The sequence below is a fragment of the Perca fluviatilis genome, chromosome 7 (assembly GCF_010015445.1).
Source record: "Perca fluviatilis chromosome 7, GENO_Pfluv_1.0, whole genome shotgun sequence".
NCBI classification, from domain to species: Eukaryota; Metazoa; Chordata; class Actinopteri; order Perciformes; family Percidae; genus Perca; species Perca fluviatilis.
In genome coordinates, this window is record NC_053118.1 from 5,177,174 (window position 1) to 5,196,709 (window position 19,536).

The 19,536-nt window shown below is 43.0% G+C and overlaps 1 pseudogene; it reads right to left on the reverse strand.

The window, feature by feature from the left end:
• Window positions 1-455: 455 nt before the first annotated feature.
• On the reverse strand, window positions 456-16,352 carry LOC120561868 (annotated as a pseudogene).
• Window positions 16,353-19,536: the final 3,184 nt, after the last annotated feature.

Here is a 19,536-nt window from a genome sequence, read left to right on the forward strand (position 1 = left end):
ATCCGGTCTGTCCCTCAAAGTGCCAGAGATCTACAAGGACTTCACCCGCTTTGCACCATCACCTCAATAATCCAAGTGATAAAAAGAGAGAACAAAACTATTGTGTTCTCTGCTTACATGAATAGGTGCCTGTAATGTCTCTGCCCCACATAAACAATCAATAAATGTTAAGTATCACCTTGATATTTCTTAAATCATTGTGGTTTTTCAGAGCAATAAGATTATTAAAGCCATGTTCATACTTTGCAACAAATTAAAACCCTTATCAAGGCTTAAGGAATTAGGTTTTTCTGTGTTCTGTAATCTAAATCTAAAAACAGTATAATTAAATTTCACTAGAGTGGACACTTTGCAGGTTTTTAAACAGCTTTAATTCTTACCTTTGTCAAACACAATGCTGGTAATTCATAACCAACTGTACAATATTTGACACAAAACCTAAAAAAGTTTATGGTTCATACTTCTGTGAAGCAGTACATCCTTTTGCCTGTAGGATTTACTGGCAGTGAACATTGATATTGGCGGTGCTCCCTCTCTTCCTGAGCTTTCTGCTGGAAGGGCTGCTGCTGGGACTTCATCTGGCAAGGCAAGATTAGGCCTGGTAGGACTCAGCCCTCTGCTGCTGTCTGCGAGGTTGAAATCTCTAGTCAGCTCTTATCAGCCTGCAAACTGGCGCGGCTACTTGGTTTTATTATTACAGTAACCCATTGCTTAACACTCAGAGCTGTAAACTGTCCAAACTACGGTAAAAACCACGAAAGCAGATTCTGATTGCGACATAAGACACAGGTTTTCATCTAAAGATAGTATATTCAGAAAAAGGAAACAGTATATGCTGTTAATAGTATGTATGAGAATATTAGTGTGCATGGAAATGTAATCAGTGAGTTAAATAAGATTGTCTCTGACCGTCTTTTCTCCTCATCGTCCATCAGCTTCATCTCTTCCATCGCTCTGTTCAGCTCGTCTCTCTCTTTGGACAACTCCGCCTGACTCTGAATGTTCAGCTCCACTGCAGACACACACACACACACACACACACACACACACACACACACACACACACACACACACACACACACACACACACACACACACACACACACACACACACACACACACACACACAAAACATTCAGCAGTGACTCTGTGTCCCAACCAGCAGCAGATGACCTCCCCAAGAGTCAGGTTCTGTCTGAGGTTTTCTGCCTGTATAAAATATTATATATAAAGGAAGTTTTTCCTCACCACTGAGAATTGTTGTGTCTCTGTAAATGATAGAGTGTGGTCTAGACCTACTTCTCTGTAAAATGATAGAGTGTGGTCTAGACCTACTAATCTCTAATAAATGATAGAGTGTGGTCTAAGACCTACTGTCTCTGTAAATGATAGAGTGTGGTCTAGACCTATACTGTCTCTGTAAAAATGATAGAGTGTGGTCTAGACCCTACTCTCTGTAATGATAGAGTGTGGTCTAGACCTACTGTCTCTATGAAATGATAGAGTCAATGGTCTAGACCTACTGTCTCCTGTAAATGATAGAGTGTGTAGACCCTACTCTCTCTGTAAATGATAGAGTGTGGTCTAGACCTACTGTCTCTGTCAATGATAGAGTGTGGTTTAGACCTACTGTCTCTGTAAATGATAGAGTGTGGTCTAGACCTACTGTCTCTGTAAACTGAGATAACTCCTGTTGGGATCTGACACTAGAAATACAACCTAAATGAATATAGAAGTGTATATAAAGTGTGTGTTACGTTTGTGTAGTATCTGCAGACTGCGAGCCTCCATCACTTCCTTCATCAGTCTGTTTCTGGCTTCTCTCTGCAGCCGGCTCTGCTCCTTCTCCTCGTTTGCTCCACACCTCCTTCAGTTTGTCCTCCATCAGCTGCTCCGTCTCCTCCTCCTCCCTCCTCTGCTTCTGCAGCTCCGCTGATAAATTCGACGGCGTGGGCTGCTGCTCCTCACGCAGCTCCACCTACACACACACACACACACACACACACACACACACACACACACACACACACACACACACACACACACACACACACACACACACACACACACACACAATAAACCAATCAGAGATCATCTCCCATTCCCTATAAAAGCCAGGCGCGTTTGGACCTTGGAGCATTGCTATTATGATGGAGGATTTGCACCATAATTTTTATCACTCCCAGAATGCACCTGAACACACCTCCCTGTAAGACCAGCAAGCCCAGAATGCACCTGAACACACCTCCCTGTAAGACCAGCACGCCCAGAATGCACCTGAACACACCTCCCTGTAAGACCAGCACGCCCAGAATGCACCTGAACACACCTCCCTGTAAGACCAGCACGCCCAGAATGCACCTGAACACACCTCCCTGTAAGACCAGCACGCCCAGAATGCACCTGAACACACCTCCCTGTAAGACCAGCACGCCCAGAATGCACCTGAACACACCTCCCTGTAAGACCAGCACGCCCATAGACAGGGCCCTCAATCATCTGCAGTTACAGTGACTCCAGGTGTGTTTACCTTCCTGTGAGCAGCTTCCTGTTTGTGGTCCGTTTCCTGTTGCAGCAGCGTGTGCAGGATGCTCATGTCCAGCTCCAGCTGGTCCTGCTGCTCCCGGGCCAGACGCTTCATCTTCAGCCGGAGACCCTGATCCAGCTGCCTCCGGTTCTGCTGCTGCTGCTGCAGAGTCTGCTGCTGCTCACGCTGCAGCTGGAGCTGCTGCATCTGCTGCTGCTCACGCTGGAGGACACACACACACACACACACACACACACACACACACACACACACACACACACATACATGTTAACATCTCCTGCTGCTCACGCTGGAGGACAAACACACACACACACACACACACACACACACACACACACACACACACACACACACACACACACACACACACACACACACACACACACACACACAAACATGTTAAAGGTGCTCTATGAGTTCCTGCATGACGTCACTTCTGTTGACGTTCCAAGTTAATACCAAACTAAACAGAGCAAGCTCGCCCCTCCCCCCATGTTTCAGTAACTGTCATGACTAACTGACTAACTGCCAATAACCCCCGTCCCTTCCCCCAACCATCTTGTCGGTGATTGGCTGGAACGTGGTGTGTTGTATTTTGGTGCACAGCCTGTGCCCCTAGTGTCTGTTTGACGTTTACGAGCCCTGTGTTGTCTCCCGAGACCGGGCTGTTTCACGGTGTGTTCAGGGACCAGGCAGCTAGCGGCTCAACGAGGGATGCCTACCATTGAGACTAAAATGAAATCATGCTGAAACCATCAGGAACTCATAGTGCACCTTTAACATCTCCTGCTGCGGGCGGCCACTGAAGGAACACAGAAACATTAGATCAACAATTTTGATAATCAGACTTTTTCTATCAAAAAAATTGGCCTTTTTTCCAAAAGTATTCTGACTTTTCTTTCAAAATGTTCCAACTTTTTTTTCTTTGAAAATATTTGACTTTTTTTCAAAATTATTCTTTCAGTGTTCTGTGTTTTATTCTATAAATCATATATCTCTATATATACTCTATATGTAGATATGAATGCACATGTAAACATTAAACCAGAAGTGTCAAACTCAACTTCCCAGAGGGCCACACTAGAAGAAGAGAATCACATCGAGGGCCAGACATGGAGAGTTTAATGACATATTTTTATTTCATTGAAAAAGTCAAATATCTTCTTACTGTAGGTCGCATTTTCCGTCATTTTTGTAGCTTTTTTTCAACATTTTTGTTGCTTATTCCATCTTCTTTGTAACTTTCTTACAATTTGTTGTTCCTTTTTTTAGACTTTAGACACTTTTTTTGGACACTTGTTGAATTGTTCTCGACATAAAGCCCAACAAAAGTCAGCAAAAAAACTTCCTAAGCCATCATAGAATTTAGCAAATCAAGAAAACACTTTCCCCTCTTTTTGATTTGGCGCACAAGCCGACATGTATTGTGAACCTAAATTGATATACGGGCCGGATCAAAATCTGCGAGGGGCCGGGTTTGGCCCACGGGCCTCAAGTTTGACACATGTAAACTATAAACTCTCTGATGATGTAATATATGTAATATAATAACAGACCATGTGATGATGTAATCTATGTAATATAATAACAGACCATGTGATGATGTAATCTATGTAATATAATAACAGACCATGTGATGATGTAATATATATGTAATATAATAACAGACCATGTGATGATGTAATCTATGTAATATAATATGTAATATAAAGCTCTGTGATAATAACAGACCATGTGATGATGTAATATATGTAATATAATAACAGACCATGTGATGATGTAATATATGTAATATAATAACAGACCATGTGATGATGTAATATATGTAATATAATAACAAACCATGAGTGCAGCCTCCTCCTCTCTCAGCTCTTTGTGTTTCTGTCTCTGCTGCTCCGCTGCCTCCATCTGAGTCCTGATGGCGTCCAGCGTCTGAAGGTTCCTGTTCTGGCGCCGCTGAGCTTCCTGCTCCTCTTTCTGGTCTTTGGCTCGCCGGTCGGCCTCCCACAGCTCAGCAAACAGCTGTTCTTCCTGCCGCTGGCGCTGGCGCTGCTGCTGCCGACTCTCCAGCTGAGCTGCTCGCTCCAAACACACCTGCTGCTCTCTGCGCTGGCTCTGGACCGTCCTCAGCTCCTCACACTGGTCCCTGGTAATCAGATTACTTTACTACAGGAAATACTGGTACACACTGATCCCTGGGGTTAGAGACAGTAATCAGATTACTGCAGGAAACATACTAGTACACACTGATCCCTGGAGTTAGAGACAGTAATCAGATTACTGCAGGAAACATACTAGTTGTACTGAATTCCCACTGTTCCCACTAGGTGGCAGTATTAGTTAGATAAAGGGACAGGCATTAGGCCGGGCAGCTAAGCCAAGACTGGGGTCCTTTACTACTGCGTCTGTTTCGTAGTGAGTTATTCCACTCGGTGCAGCCAAGGAATGAACATTGTATGCGTGAATGAGCACATGTAAGTTTGTTAAATAACCAGAACCTATGTTTCAGTCACTTAGATGTTCTGTGGCAGAGCTTTATTGGGTTTAAGGACGATTTAGAGAGTTTGATTGTTGTTATTTCAATGAGTAGAGTTTATACTGTTTCTACATCACTGTTATTAAGCTAATGCTAACGTGCTAATGCTAACGCGCTAATGCTAACGGGACAGTTTTGTATTCATTTGACATATGACATGCATTCATTTTGCTGTCACATTGACCCACTATTGTTTTCTACTCTGATTATTATTTCAGATACCATACATCCGTAGATACATATACCATACAGGCATCATACCACCTTTCTACATAGCCAGAAAGCTGTTCCTGCTGTTCAAACCACTGTACCAGATTCTGAACACCAGTAAAGTTAAGTGGAATCAAGACCTCTGCCCCCTGTGTCTATCTCTCTAACCGGAGACCCATTGTAGATGAGGAGCCGGCCTACAACTGTTAAGGATTTACATATTCAGTTCAGTACAATCTTACATTGGTCCTTCGAGCCGGATATCTTCACCTACAGTGGAACAGAATGGCAGAAAAGGAAGCAGCAACAGTCCTACCGACAATACTCAGACAGAGACGGAGCAGACATCTTCCTGCACACCTGCAAGATTATCAGGTGAACCTACCTCAAGCCTTGCTCATGTCTAAACCTCTTAGTGCCAGCACTCCAGAACTGCGTTCATCAAGTGGGGAACCAGCATACTCTCTGACAGGTGACCAGTTACCAGCAGTGCTCGGGCACCAGATGAGATTGGATCAGAGAACACAGGATGTAGTAGGCAAAGCAGAACTGTCAGCTCTCTCTAGTCAGCTGAGTGGAGGTTTAGGACGTCAGCATTCCCGACAAGAGGAAGGACAGCACGGAAGTGAAGCGGATTCAGAGGAGGATGGCTCCTTATCTGTTGGCTCTATCAAATTCCACGCACTTCCGCATAGCTCCCACACCCCTGCCTATGTTCCCAGATCAACACAAGTGAGTAGTATTGCTTGGGATTATGTCCCACCTTCTGCATTGCAGCCAGGGCCGCCCGTGTTCACACTGTCTCCAGTGTATCCACTAGTGTCAGAGATGAGCTATACATCCCCTCAGGCTTTAGCTCCAGCAGCAGGTGGCTCTCAATACATCCCACAGACAACATACACCAGTTGGTCACAGCCCATCATAGAACAGATGCCCATAACTAGTCAAAATCTCCAGCTGCCTTTAAGTACAGTACCAGTTTACCAAATACCTGTACCTGCCCCTACATCTTCAATCTTAACACAGTCAATGCCAGTTGTTGCACCTACAGTTAAACAATCAGGATGGGCAGTATCTACACAGCCAGGCTTCGTACCAGCGTCAGCCACGTCACACCTACACTATGGCGCACCAACAGCAGCTGCACAGCAGGTTAGTCAGCTATTACCAACATGGTCATCAGCATCACACGCTACCACACAACGTAGCCGGTGGATTAGCACTGCCCTATCTCCAAGCTCAGGCAGTTACTTGGCCGTTGCAGCCTTCCTATAATCTGCCCTATCCCCCAGCTCAGGCAGCTATTCAGCCATTGCAGCCTTCCTATCATCTGTCTTATCCCCCTCAATATGCTGCAGCACACATGCAACCAGGCTCAACAGTTTCGCAGCCACATGCTGAGCTGTTGGAACATTACAAGTATAGGGTCCTCATGGAGCAGCTGGTTCTGGAAGAAGCCCGCCTAATTGCACAGGCTTGCCGCCATCACGCTCAACCCTACACCACTGCAATGCAAGCCCTACAGCAGGAATATGGACAGTCTCATCAGCTTGCCCAAGGGGAAATCTGAAGATCGTTCCTGTCATTGTGAGTAATGGAAAGAAATCATTGCATACATAAGCAATTCTGGATGACGGCGCCGAACGTACCATCACACACCATCTTGGGTTTGCGGGAGAACTTGAGTCCATGGCCCTCAGAACAATAAGACAGGACATTGCTCACATCAAGCAATGTCTGTTAGTTTCCAGATCGCATCACCGTCTAAACAAAGGACATACTGTATATACAATAGGGGCATTCTCTGCTAACCGCCTGACATTGGCTGAACAATCGTACTGTCATGATCCGGTTGGGACTGTGGCCGTTATTGTGGGGTTTGTGGTGTTTTGTGCTTTTTACTTTGTTCCATGTTCTGTCTTATTGTGATAGTCTTGTCTGTTTTGCTCTGTTCCCCGTTTTATTTTGAAGGTCTGGTTTTCTGTCTTGTATGGTTTTACTTCCTGTCTTTTGGTTTTCCCGCCCTTGTGATTGTCTGATTTGTTTCACCTGTTGTGCCTTCTGTTTCTTGTTAGTCCTCGTTATCTCTTGTATTTAGTCTCTGTGTCTTCATTGTCTGTTGCCGGATTATTTTATTCTGTTGCTGTGTTTGCTGATGGAAACTGAGCTGTCGTGGAGTCGGTTTTCTTTTGGTTGTTCCTGCCTTGCTACATGTCTGAGGACTGTGTGTAAGATTTTTCTTTGTTCAATAAATTTCCTCTACACTGCATTTGGGTCCAAGCTTTCCTGAATCCGTGATACGTACCCAGTGCCTGCTTTGCAGAAGCGCTACCGCCACCTGAGAGGAATCCCGATCCAGCCCTTCAGCAAAGTGCAGCCACTTCTCCTCATCGGAGCCGATAACACGCACCTGAACATGGCCAAGGAACCTGTACGTCTCAGCCCTAGTGGCGGACCAGCAGCAGTACACACAGAGCTTGGCTGGACTCTCCAGGGGCCTGACGGACTCATGCCTCATCAAGTGCCAACCAACTGCTACTTTACCTGCTTCAGACCAGCTCCCGATGACCTTTATCAACACGTGGAGTGTTTGTGGCAGCTCGATGTCCTGCCCTTTAGGAGCGAGAAAATGGCAACACGGTCACTTCAGGACCAAGAAGCTGTTCGTGTGAAGGATGGTGACACTTTGAGATATGCTACGCCATTGCTGCGTATCAAAAATGCACCTCTACTGCGAGCACCTTTTGACTTTGTGAGGCCGACTCTGCGGCGTACGGAAAGGAGACTGGCAGGCGACCCGGCCAAAGCGCTCATCTATGAGGCAGAGATAAAGAAGCTTTTTGATGCAGGGTGCGTCAAAAAGCTCAGTTGAGAGGAAGTTACCCAGACGCGTGAGTCGTGGTTTATTCCACATCACTTGGTTGAACACAACGGAAAACACAGGCTTGTGTTTAATTGTTCCTTCACTTATCAGGGACTCTCCCTCAATGACCAACTCACTCCAGGTCCAGCTCTTAGTCCGTCATTGCTTGGGGTGCTCTTGAGGTTCAGAGAGCATTCCGTAGCAGTGAGCGGCGACATTAAGGCGATGTTCCACCAGTTGCGCCTGTTAACCGAGGTCCAACCCCTGGTGCGTTTCGCCTGGAGGAACCTAAAGGCGGAATGAGCCCCCAGACATCTACCAGTGGAAAGTCCTGCCGTTTGGCACAACTAGCAGCCCCTGTTGTGCTACCTTCGCACTTCTAAAGCATGTGAAGGATCATGCAGCCGGAAATGAGGACGTTATGCAAGCTCTAGAAGAGTTGTTCTACGTTGACAACTAGCTCCGGAGCCTTTCTACTGCTGCAGCTGCTACACGTCTGGTGGACAAACTCCGCAACCTGCTGGAAACTGGTGGGTTCGAGATCCGTCAATGGGCAAGTAATGATTTGTCAGTTGTCTCTCATCTCCCTGCTGAAGCTAAATCCAAAACCACTGACCTCTGTCTTCTGGAGAAGCACTCCGACCCACAAGAACCAGCTCTGGGACTGAGTTGGCACTGTCTTCCTGATAGGCTGTGCTACAAGATCAGACCGCTAGAGACATTAACGCCTACCATGCACACTATGTACCGTGTGTTGGCCACCCAGTATGATCCCTTAGGCGTGATCATCCCATACACTACACGGGGCGAAGGTTCTGATCCAGAAGTTATGGGCAAAAAAGAGAGACTGGGATGATCCTAACCTCCCACCTGATCTCTTGGCAGCATGGGTTAACTGGGAGAAAGAACTACCAGACTTGGCGAACATTACCTTGCCTCGGAGGTACGCACCAGGACACCACGACAGTTCGACCCAGCAGACACAGAATACAATCTACATGTTTTCTGTGACGCATCTGAGCAGGCCTATGGATCTGTGGCCTACTTGGTGGTGGTGAGTGCAGGCAAGGTTCATGTCGCTTTCGTGATGGCCCGCTCACGTGTCGTACCAAAGCGGCAATTATCAATGCCACGACTTGAACTCTGTGCAGCGTTAACCGGGGCCCAACTATCTTCCCTCCTGCACAAGGAGCTCACGATACCACTTAAGAACACCCATCTCTGGACTGATTCAACGACAGTCTTGTCCTCGCTGAAATCTGACTCCTGTCGCTTCAAGGTTTTCGTCGGCACCAGAGTCACGGAGATACAGGAGTTAACTAACCCCTGTGATTGGAGATATGTCGAATCAGCCAACAACCCGGCAGATGATGTCACCAGAGGCAAAACGCTGGCTGAGCTCACAGTCCCAAACCGCTGGATCCAAGGACCTGCATTCCTCTGGGGCCCAGTAGAGCAGTGGCCAGCTCCACCAAGTGTACGAGAGTCAGAGGTTCTAGATGAGCTGAGAAGGGATGTCTTCTGTGGGCTAACTCAGTCAGCTCCGTCGCTGCCAAGATGTCACCCAGTTTACAGACTGGTCAGAACTGGTAAAGGCCACGCAGCAGGCTTTAAACGGGGCGGCAGGAACAGATGCCAATGCACAGAAGTATGAGTCGCGGGAGGCAGAACTCCACCTCTTGCAATCATGCCATACTTACAGCTTCCCGAAAGAGATGAAAGCCCTCAAAGCCAATAAACCAGTATCATCACACAGTCGATTGAAGATGCTGGCACCGGAGATGGATGTTCATACTGGATTAGTGAGAGTGGGAGGACGTCTACGGCATGTGAACCAAACTAGCGTGGAGGATATCCATCCTATTATCCTGGACTGCAATCACCAAGTGACACGTCTCCTCATTAAAGCGTTTGACATAAAGCTGCTGCATCCAGGGCCCGAACGGTTATTTGCCGAACTGCGGCGCCAATACTGGGTTCTCCGGGGTCGACAGGCAATCAAGCAACACCAAAGGACATGTGTGGACTGCCAAAGATGGAGAGGCAAGCCAGCAGTGCCAGTTATGGCGGACTTGCCACCGGCACGCCTGCGGCTTATCCAACCTCCGTTCTTCTCCACAGGAGTGGATTGCTTCGGACCTTACACCGTAAAGGTCGGTCGGCGCCATGAGAAGCGCTTGGGGGTAATCTTCAAGTGCCTAACAACAAAGTGCATACACCTGGATCTGATCAACAGCATTGATTCTGATGCCTTTTTGCTAGCCCTCAGACGTTTCATCGCCCGTCGTGGCACCCCATCTGAGATCCTGTCCGACCAAGGGACAAATTTCCGAGGTGCAGAAAGAGAACTGAGACCTTCGCTGCCATGGAGCCTCAGGTACGTGAAGGTCTAGCTAAGCATCAGATCACGTTCAAGTTTAATCCCCCTGGGGCCCCTCACTTTGGGGGCATATGGGAGCAGGAAATCCGTTCCACTAAGACTGCTCTACAGGTTGTCATGGAGACCGAAGCTCTTCCTGAGGAAGTCCTTCTGACACTGCTGATTGAGGTGGAAAAAATGCTTAACTCTAAACTATTGGGATATGTGTCAGCTGATGCAGCAGACCCAGACCCTGGGACGCCAAAATATGCTTCTAATGTAGGGGGGGCGCTCTCTGCCACAAGTATCGTTGCTCCCACCACTGCGACACAAAAACGGTGGCAGCATAGCGGGGTGATGGCAGATCACTTCTGGTCACAATTTATCAGGAGCTACTTACCACATCTCCAGGTCCCAGAAATGGCAGCATCCCACCGACAACCTTACACTTGGGACTGTAGTAATGATAGTGGACCCCCAGTTACTCCGGGCCTCCTGGCCTGTGGGCAGAGTGGTCAAAGTCCACACCAGCGCTGATGGATGTGTTAGATCAGCCGAGGTCAAAATCAATGGCCGTAATTTATCACCCCCAGTTGCACGTTTGGTCCAATTGCCAGTCCCGGTGATGACAACTGACCAACAGAGATATGGATAAGGGAATTCATGTGTAGTCTATGCTGTGTGCCCTCCTCAAGAGGCTGAAGTAGCCTACAGCAGGAGAGAGACGAGAGAGACCCAAATGTATTTATATATTTTAAAACCTGCTAAACCATGTTTAAGCAACCTTTTATCAATGTATTGGTCAGTGCTACCCAATCGTAGCACACTGTACTGGTGGGGAAACATGCCAGCATCTGATAAAAAGAAGTCAGTCAGCCAGCTGCTCCCTGACTAGTGCTGCTCTCCGGGAGGGTCTGGCTCATGTCTGCGCTGCCTCTGCCGACCGAACACCGGTGTGGAGGCTCTGCCGACCGAACCCCGCCGGAGCACTCTGCTACCCTGTTGTGTGGCCGGTGTATTGCATTTCACACGTACGCTCGGTGGCGCTTGCGTCTACTTGCGTCCGCTGTTTAAACTATAAAGGGATCGTCGCTCGCGTTGCTTGTTCGCGTTGCTTGTTCGCGTTGGTCGCGTTAGCACGTTGACTCTGTAATGGCCCTTAATGAGAGCAGGCTGGGAGGCTTTTAATGTGAAAGGGTGGAGGAAGTGGACCCGTTTACCTCAACAGCTGATCCATCTTTTCTAAGCCCTTTTTTTTCTTTTTTTTTTTTTTTGTTTACCTGAACAGCTGATCCATCTTCTCTGAGAACCATCTTCTGCCTGTCTGTCTCTCTCTTTTACCTGAACAGCTGATCCATCTTCTCTGAGACCATCTTCTGCCTGTCTGTCTCTCTGTTTACCTGAACAGCTGATCCATCTTCTCTGAGACCATCTTCTGCCTGTCTGTCTCTCTGTTTACCTGAACAGCTGATCCATCTTCTCTGAGACCATCTTCTGCCTATCTGTCTCTCTGTTTACCTGAACAGCTGATCCATCTTCTCTGAGACCATCTTCTGCCTGTCTGTCTCTCTCTTCTCTCTCAGAGCTTTGGCTCGTTCTCTCATCTTCGCCTGTCTCTCCACCGGAGTCTCCATCTTCTCCTCCATCTCCTGCAGGAGCTGCTGCTCCTCCTCCTCCAGCAGCACACGCAGCCTGGAGACACACAGACAGGCAGACAGACAGACAGACAGACAGACAGGCAGACAGGTGGATATCAGATGAAAGTATTGCATCACATCTCACAGCTCCCATAAGTCCAGTACTTCATACTGTAACTGTCTCTGTGTTCAGACCCCGTGGACACATCTGTTCTGATCCAGTCTCTGGTCTGTTAGCGCTGCTTTTCCTGGACCATCGCCCCCCCAATGTGCTGATAGAATGTATTCATACACTACATGTGATGTGTAATCTAATCTATGTGTAAATGTATTTATACACTACATGTGATGTGTAATCAATGTGTGAATGTATTCATACACTACATGTGATGTGTAATCTATGTGTAAATGTATTCATACACTACATGTGATGTGTAATCTGTGTAAATGTATTCATACACTACATGTGATGTGTAATCTGTGTGAATGTATTTATACACTACATGTGATGTGTAATCTAATCTATGTGTGAATGTATTCATACACTACATGTGATGTGTAATCTATGTGTGAATGTATTCATACACTACATGTGATGTGTTATCTGTGTGAATGTATTTATACACTACATGTGATGTGTAATCCATGTGTAAATGTATTTATACACTACATGTGATGTGTAATCCATGTGTAAATGTATTTATACACTACATGTGATGTGTAATCCATGTGTAAATGTATTTATACACTAAATGTGATGTGTAATCCATGTGTAAATGTATTTATACACTACATGTGATGTGTAATCCATGTGTAAATGTATTTATACACTACATGTGATGTGTAATCCATGTGTGAATGTATTCATACACTACATGTGATGTGTAATCCATGTGTGAATGTATTCATACACTACATGTGATGTGTAATCTATGTGTGAATGTATTCATACACTACATGTGATGTGTAATCTATGTGTGAATGTATTTATACACTACATGTGATGTGTAATCTATGTGTGAATGTATTCATACACTACATGTGATGTGTAATCTATGTGTGAATGTATTTATACACTACATGTGATGTGTAATCCATGTGTAAATGTATTTATACACTACATGTGATGTGTAATCTGTGTGAATGTATTCATACACTACATGTGATGTGTAATCTGTGTAAATGTATTCATACACTACATGTGATGTATAACTTCGCCTCCTGTCTAGCACTGTTATTTTTTTACTTCTGCATTGTTTACTTGTTTACATTTACTCCAGCACTGTTTCATCAATGCCCTTGCACTGCTAACACCCAAAACTGTACAATATTTTTTTTTTTTTTTCCATAACCTGGCCATAAACCTGTACAGCATATATATATATATATATATATATATATATATATATATATATATATATATATATATATATATATATATATATATATATAAATAAAGTACAGGCCAAAAGTTTGGACACACCTTCTCATTCAATGCGTTTCCTTTTATTTTCATGACTATTTACATTGTAGATTCTCACTGAAGGCATCAAAACTATGAATGAACACATGTCTCATATTTTAGATTCTTCAAAGTAGCCACCCTTTGCTGTTTTATTAATAAGGGGAAAATTTTCACTAATTAACCCCACAAAGCACACCTGTGAAGGTAAAACCATTTCAGGTGACTACCTCATGAAGCTCATTGAGAGAACACCAAGGGTTTGCAGAGTTATCAAAAAAAGCAAAGGGTGGCTACTTTGAAGAATCTAAAATATAAGACATGTTTTCAGTTATTTCACACTTTTTTGTTAAGTACATAATTCCATATGTGTTCATTCATAGTTTTGATGCCTTCAGTGAGAATCTACAATGTAAATAGTCATGAAAATAAAGAAACATGTTGAATGAGAAGGTGTGTCCAAACTTTTTGCCTGTACTGTATATATATATATATATATATATATATATATATATATATATCAGTGGCGATTTCTTTAAGACTGCAAGGGAAGCTCAGCTTCCCCTAAAATGTCTAAAATTTAAATGGTCAAATATGTCCTATTGTGTTAACATTTTATTGACTAAAATGCGTTAGAATACGTTAATCTCGAAGACAAGTTGGTTCAGAATCAGCTGACTCGATTTCCTTCTCATACATTCCCGTAGCGTCTCAGTGCATTTCCCTGTTGAAGCCTGGCGTCCGTTGACTTCAATGGGACTGCTTTGAGCAGTTTTTTTCAGCGCTTTGAAACTAGACGGTCATTGGATAAATGCTGCCATTATGTCCCACCCACGAACGCTCAGCGTCTCTGGGGGTCAATGGAGCATTGGGGCTGGCCTGGACGCTGGGCTTCTGCGTGATGATTGGAGGGTCTGTCGAAGGACTGTATCTCATTTTGATTGACAGCGATTTTGTACTATAAAAAGTCGCCGAAACTGTTCAACTTCAAGCAGAGCTCAGCTCAGTCCCATCGCGGATTTTACAAGTCTAGCTAGTTGAAAGACAAACTGCTGCAACCAGTTTCTTGGTATTTGCTTGGCGAAATTGCTAGCCAATTTTCATCATACATTTCATACAATTATACTCCACATTCCTTGTTTCAGTTTAACCTAATTCCTACATTTCCTCCTTCGAGTTTAATATCGTTTTGTTAGATGTTTGTTCATTCATTCATTCGTACAGTAGGCTAGGCTAGTGTTGTAGGGGTGAGCTAGCCAGCTAGCAAACTGCACACGATGGCAGACAATGCTAATATTGTCGACCTGATTTTGGCGAAGCCATTTGAAAGTCTTCCTTATGAGGAGAAACTTAGAATTAAGCAGCAGGGTTAGATCAACACTTAAGATTGATTTAGTGCAAAAGACAGGGCAAAGTACCAGGTCTGTTCAGCTCTCCTGGTATGACAAAGTTATATATATATATATATATATATATATATATATATATATATATATATATATATATATATATATATATATATATATATATATCTGTATATTAAGAAATTAATATATATATATATATATATATATATATATATATATATTTATATATATATATATATATCTTTTTTAATTCTCTGTATATAACCCTCTGTCCACTGTAGACATATAATCTGGTAAACCTGTATTTATCTAACTCTACACTGTTGTACATAATTAATATCTATCGTCTACATAACTGCACAGAATAATACTGTACTCAACCTGCACTTTGGTATTTAATGCTTCTTTTGCACTTCTGGTTGGATGTCCACTGCATTTCATTGGCTCTCTACCTGGACTCTGCTAAATGACAATAAAATTTAATCTAATCTGAAAAGTGTGAATTTTCATACACATGGAAATTTAGATGTCTAATTAACTTACGAAAGTAAGAAAAAGTCAGAAGAAACTCTCCGGTGGCAGTATAACTTTAAATTAAATTATATTTTAGTGTAATCTTATCTGATTTATGAACTATTTTCATTTTTCAGCTCGTAATTTTAAAGTTTTTGCTTTCTTGGTGGATGTGTGAAACCCAGTTTAGTTTGTATGTGTAACATTAAAATGCCAAATAAAGGAATGTTGACTAAGAGCCCAACCTGTCCCTCCTCTGGTCCACGTGGACCTCCTGCTGGGTCAGAGCAGCTCCGACTTGTCTCTGGACCGGATCCTTGGAGAGCGTCGGTCTGAAGTCTGCAGCCACCAAGTCTTCATGTTGAAGCTCTGCTGGTTCTTGGTGAAGTCCTGGATCTCTTCTCTGGCAGCGTCCTGCTTCTGTCGGTCCAGGATCAGATGGTCCACAGGCTCCCTGGACGGGGACTTGGCTCTCTGTTTGACACACAAATCAACGAAACACACACTTATTCTTTAGATATTAATCAGCTTATTGTGAAAAAAAAAAGTCACTTTTGTTGACACTTTTGTCTCCTTCTTCCAAAGTTTTTTCTCCTTTTTTAGACGTTCTTGTCACTTTTCTGACTTTCTTTCTTCCTTTTCGACAGAGATATAACTTCATTAAAACCTCTCTTTCTCCTCTTGAACTTCATAGTTCAGTTCAGTTCATCCCTGAACACATATTTACACAATCAGCAGCCAGAAAACTCAGCCGGTTGTTTCCTCACTTTGTTGCTCAGAAGCCAAGATTATAATAATGTTTGTTAAAGAAAAATATTGATTATAGCCTTTATATAGATTACTGATTCCTCATTCATCGTTAAATAGTTAAATAGTGTGCATTCATACTTTAATTTTCTTGTCTTTATACAATGGAGGAAAAGTGTAATACAGGATATTTCCCAGGAGATGTCACCACAGACACACAGTTGATAATATTAATATTATCAGTGGACCATAGACCTATAGTAGTTACCTCCTCCAGTGATAGAATATTAATATTATCAGTGGACCATAGACCTATAGTAGTTACCTCCTCCAGTGATAGAATATTAATATTATCAGTGGACCATAGACCTATAGTAGTTACCTCCTCCAGTGATAGAATATTAATATTATCAGTGGACCATAGACCTATAGTAGTTACCTCCTCCAGTGATAGAATATTAATATTATCAGTGGACCATAGACTATAGTAGTTACCTCCCAGTGATAGAATATTAATATTATCAGTGGACCATAGACCTATAGTAGTTACCTCCTCCAGTGATAGAATATTAATATTATCAGTAGACCATACCTATAGTAGTTACCTCCTCCAGTGATAGAATATTAATATTATCAGTGAACCAGACCTATAGTAGTTACCTCCTCCAGTGATAGAATATTAATATTATCAGTAGATCATAGACCTATAGTAGTTACCTCCTCCTCCAGTGATAGAATATTAATATTATCAGTAGACCATAGACCTATAGTAGTTACCTCCTCCAGTGATAGAATATTAATATTATCAGTGGACCATAGACCTATAGTAGTTACCTCCTCCAGTGATATAATATTAATATAATCAGTGGACCATAGACCTATAGTAGTTACCTCCTCCAGTGATAGAATATTAATATTATCAGTAGACCATAGACCTATAGTAGTTACCTCCTCCAGTGATAGAATATTAATATTATCAGTAGACCATAGACCTATAGTAGTTACCTCCTCCAGTGATAGAATATTAATATTATCAGTAGACCATAGACCTATAGTAGTTACCTCCTCCAGTGATAGAATATTAATATTATCAGTGGACCATAGACCTATAGTAGTTACCTCCTCCAGTGATATAATATTAATATTATCAGTAGACCATAGACCTATAGTAGTTACCTCCTCCAGTGATAGAATATTAATATTATCAGTGGACCATAGACCTATAGTAGTTACCTCCTCCAGTGATAGAATATTAATATTATCAGTAGACCATAGACCTATAGTAGTTACCTCCAGTGATAGAATATTAATATTATCAGTAGACCATAGACCCATAGTAGTTACCTCCTCCAGTGATAGAATATTAATATTATCAGTAGACCATAGACCTATAGTAGTTACCTCCTCCAGTGATAGAATATTAATATTAACAGTAGACCATAGACCTATAGTAGTTACCTCCTCTCAGTGATAGACAGAGACTTCACCAACATGCATTTAACCAAACTTTCATAATAAGAAATGTTGGTTTCTTTCCGACCAAATTACCCAAAAATAACTGACTGAAGTTGGCTAGAAGTATATATGTAACACAGGCTGTTTTTTAGCCTTAAATTAGTTTGTTTGTTTCCATGTTGAATCTGCGGTTCGATTGATTAATATTTAAAATAAAACACATCTCAAATCCGTTTTTTATGCCGTTTGGTTTATTTACTTTAAAAACATCCACCTACAGTACATTAATACCTCTGACCTATATTAACTAGTTATACGATTACATACACAACACACACACACACACACACACACACATGGTTTAACTAGCAGGTTTTCTGACCGTTGGTTTAAACCGTAGCTAGTTGTCAGTTGGTGCCGTGTGTGTGTGTGTGTGTGTGTGTGTGTGTGTGTGTGTGTGTGTGTGTGTGTGTGTACCGTGTAACCGTGTGTACCGTTTTTGTGTGTGTGTGTGTGTGTGTGTGTGTGTGTGTGTGTGTGTGTGTGTGTGTGTGTGTGTGTGTGTGTGTGTGTGTGTGTGTGTGTGTGTGTGTGCGCCGTGTCTCACCAAAGCGACTGAATGAGGCGTCGGTCCCGTGAACTCCCCGACATTTTGTTGTTCTTTGACTCAGCAGCATTTTAAAAACATCAAGATGTCAAACGTAACGTCGAATTTTCTCCGTTGTTGATGAAGATATGATGAGTTATGATGAGTTATGATGAGTTACCGAGGCGGCCCAGTCTCTCAATGTTTGGTTTCACACACACACAACAGCACAGGCGTTCCGTTACCATGGTGAACACTACCGAGCCAACAGCGCCGCTCATTGGTCAGAGCCAACAGAACCGCTCATTGGTCAGAGCCAACAGCGCAGCTCATTGGTCAAAGTCATAAAAAGTAGGTCAAATGTTTCTCCAGGAGCAGGGGACTCTGTAGTAGTTTAGAGTACTATTGAAATGTAACTAAGTACATTTACTCCAATACTGTACTTCAGTCCCAAATGTTGAGGTACTTGTACTTTACTTGAGTCTATTCTTTCATGCCACTGCGCTACTACTACTCCATTTCAGAGAGAAATATTGTAACCTTTTACTTCGCACATTCATCTGTTACAGCTTTAGTTACTAGTTACTTTAGTTACTCTGCTACATTCATCTCTTACAGCTTTAGTTACTAGTTACTTTAGTTACTCCGCACATTCATCTGTTACAGCTTTAGTTACTAGTTACTTTAGTTACTTCGCTACATTCATCTGTTACAGCTTTAGTTACTAGTTACTTTAGTTACTCTGCTACATTCATCTCTTACAGCTTTAGTTACTAGTTACTTTAGTTACTCCGCTACATTCATCTGTTACAGCTTTAGTTACTAGTTACTTTAGTTACTCCACTACATTCATCTGTTACAGCTTTAGTTACTAGTTACTTTACTTACTCACATTCATCTGTTACAGCTTTAGTTACTAGTTACTTTAGTTACTCGCTACATTCATCTGTTACAGCTTTAGTTACTAGTTACTTTAGTTAATCTCACATTCATCTCTTACAGCTTTAGTTACTAGTTACTTTAGTTAATTCGCTACATTCATCTGTTCCAGCTTTAATTACTAGTTACTTTAGTTACTCCACTACATTCATCTGTTCCAGCTTTAGTTACTAGTTACTTTAGTTATCTACATTCATCTCTTACAGCTTTAGTTACTAGTTACTTTAGTTACTCCGCTACATTCATCTGTTCCGCTTTAGTTACTAGTTACTTTAGTTAATTCACATATTCATCTGTTACAGCTTTAGTTACTA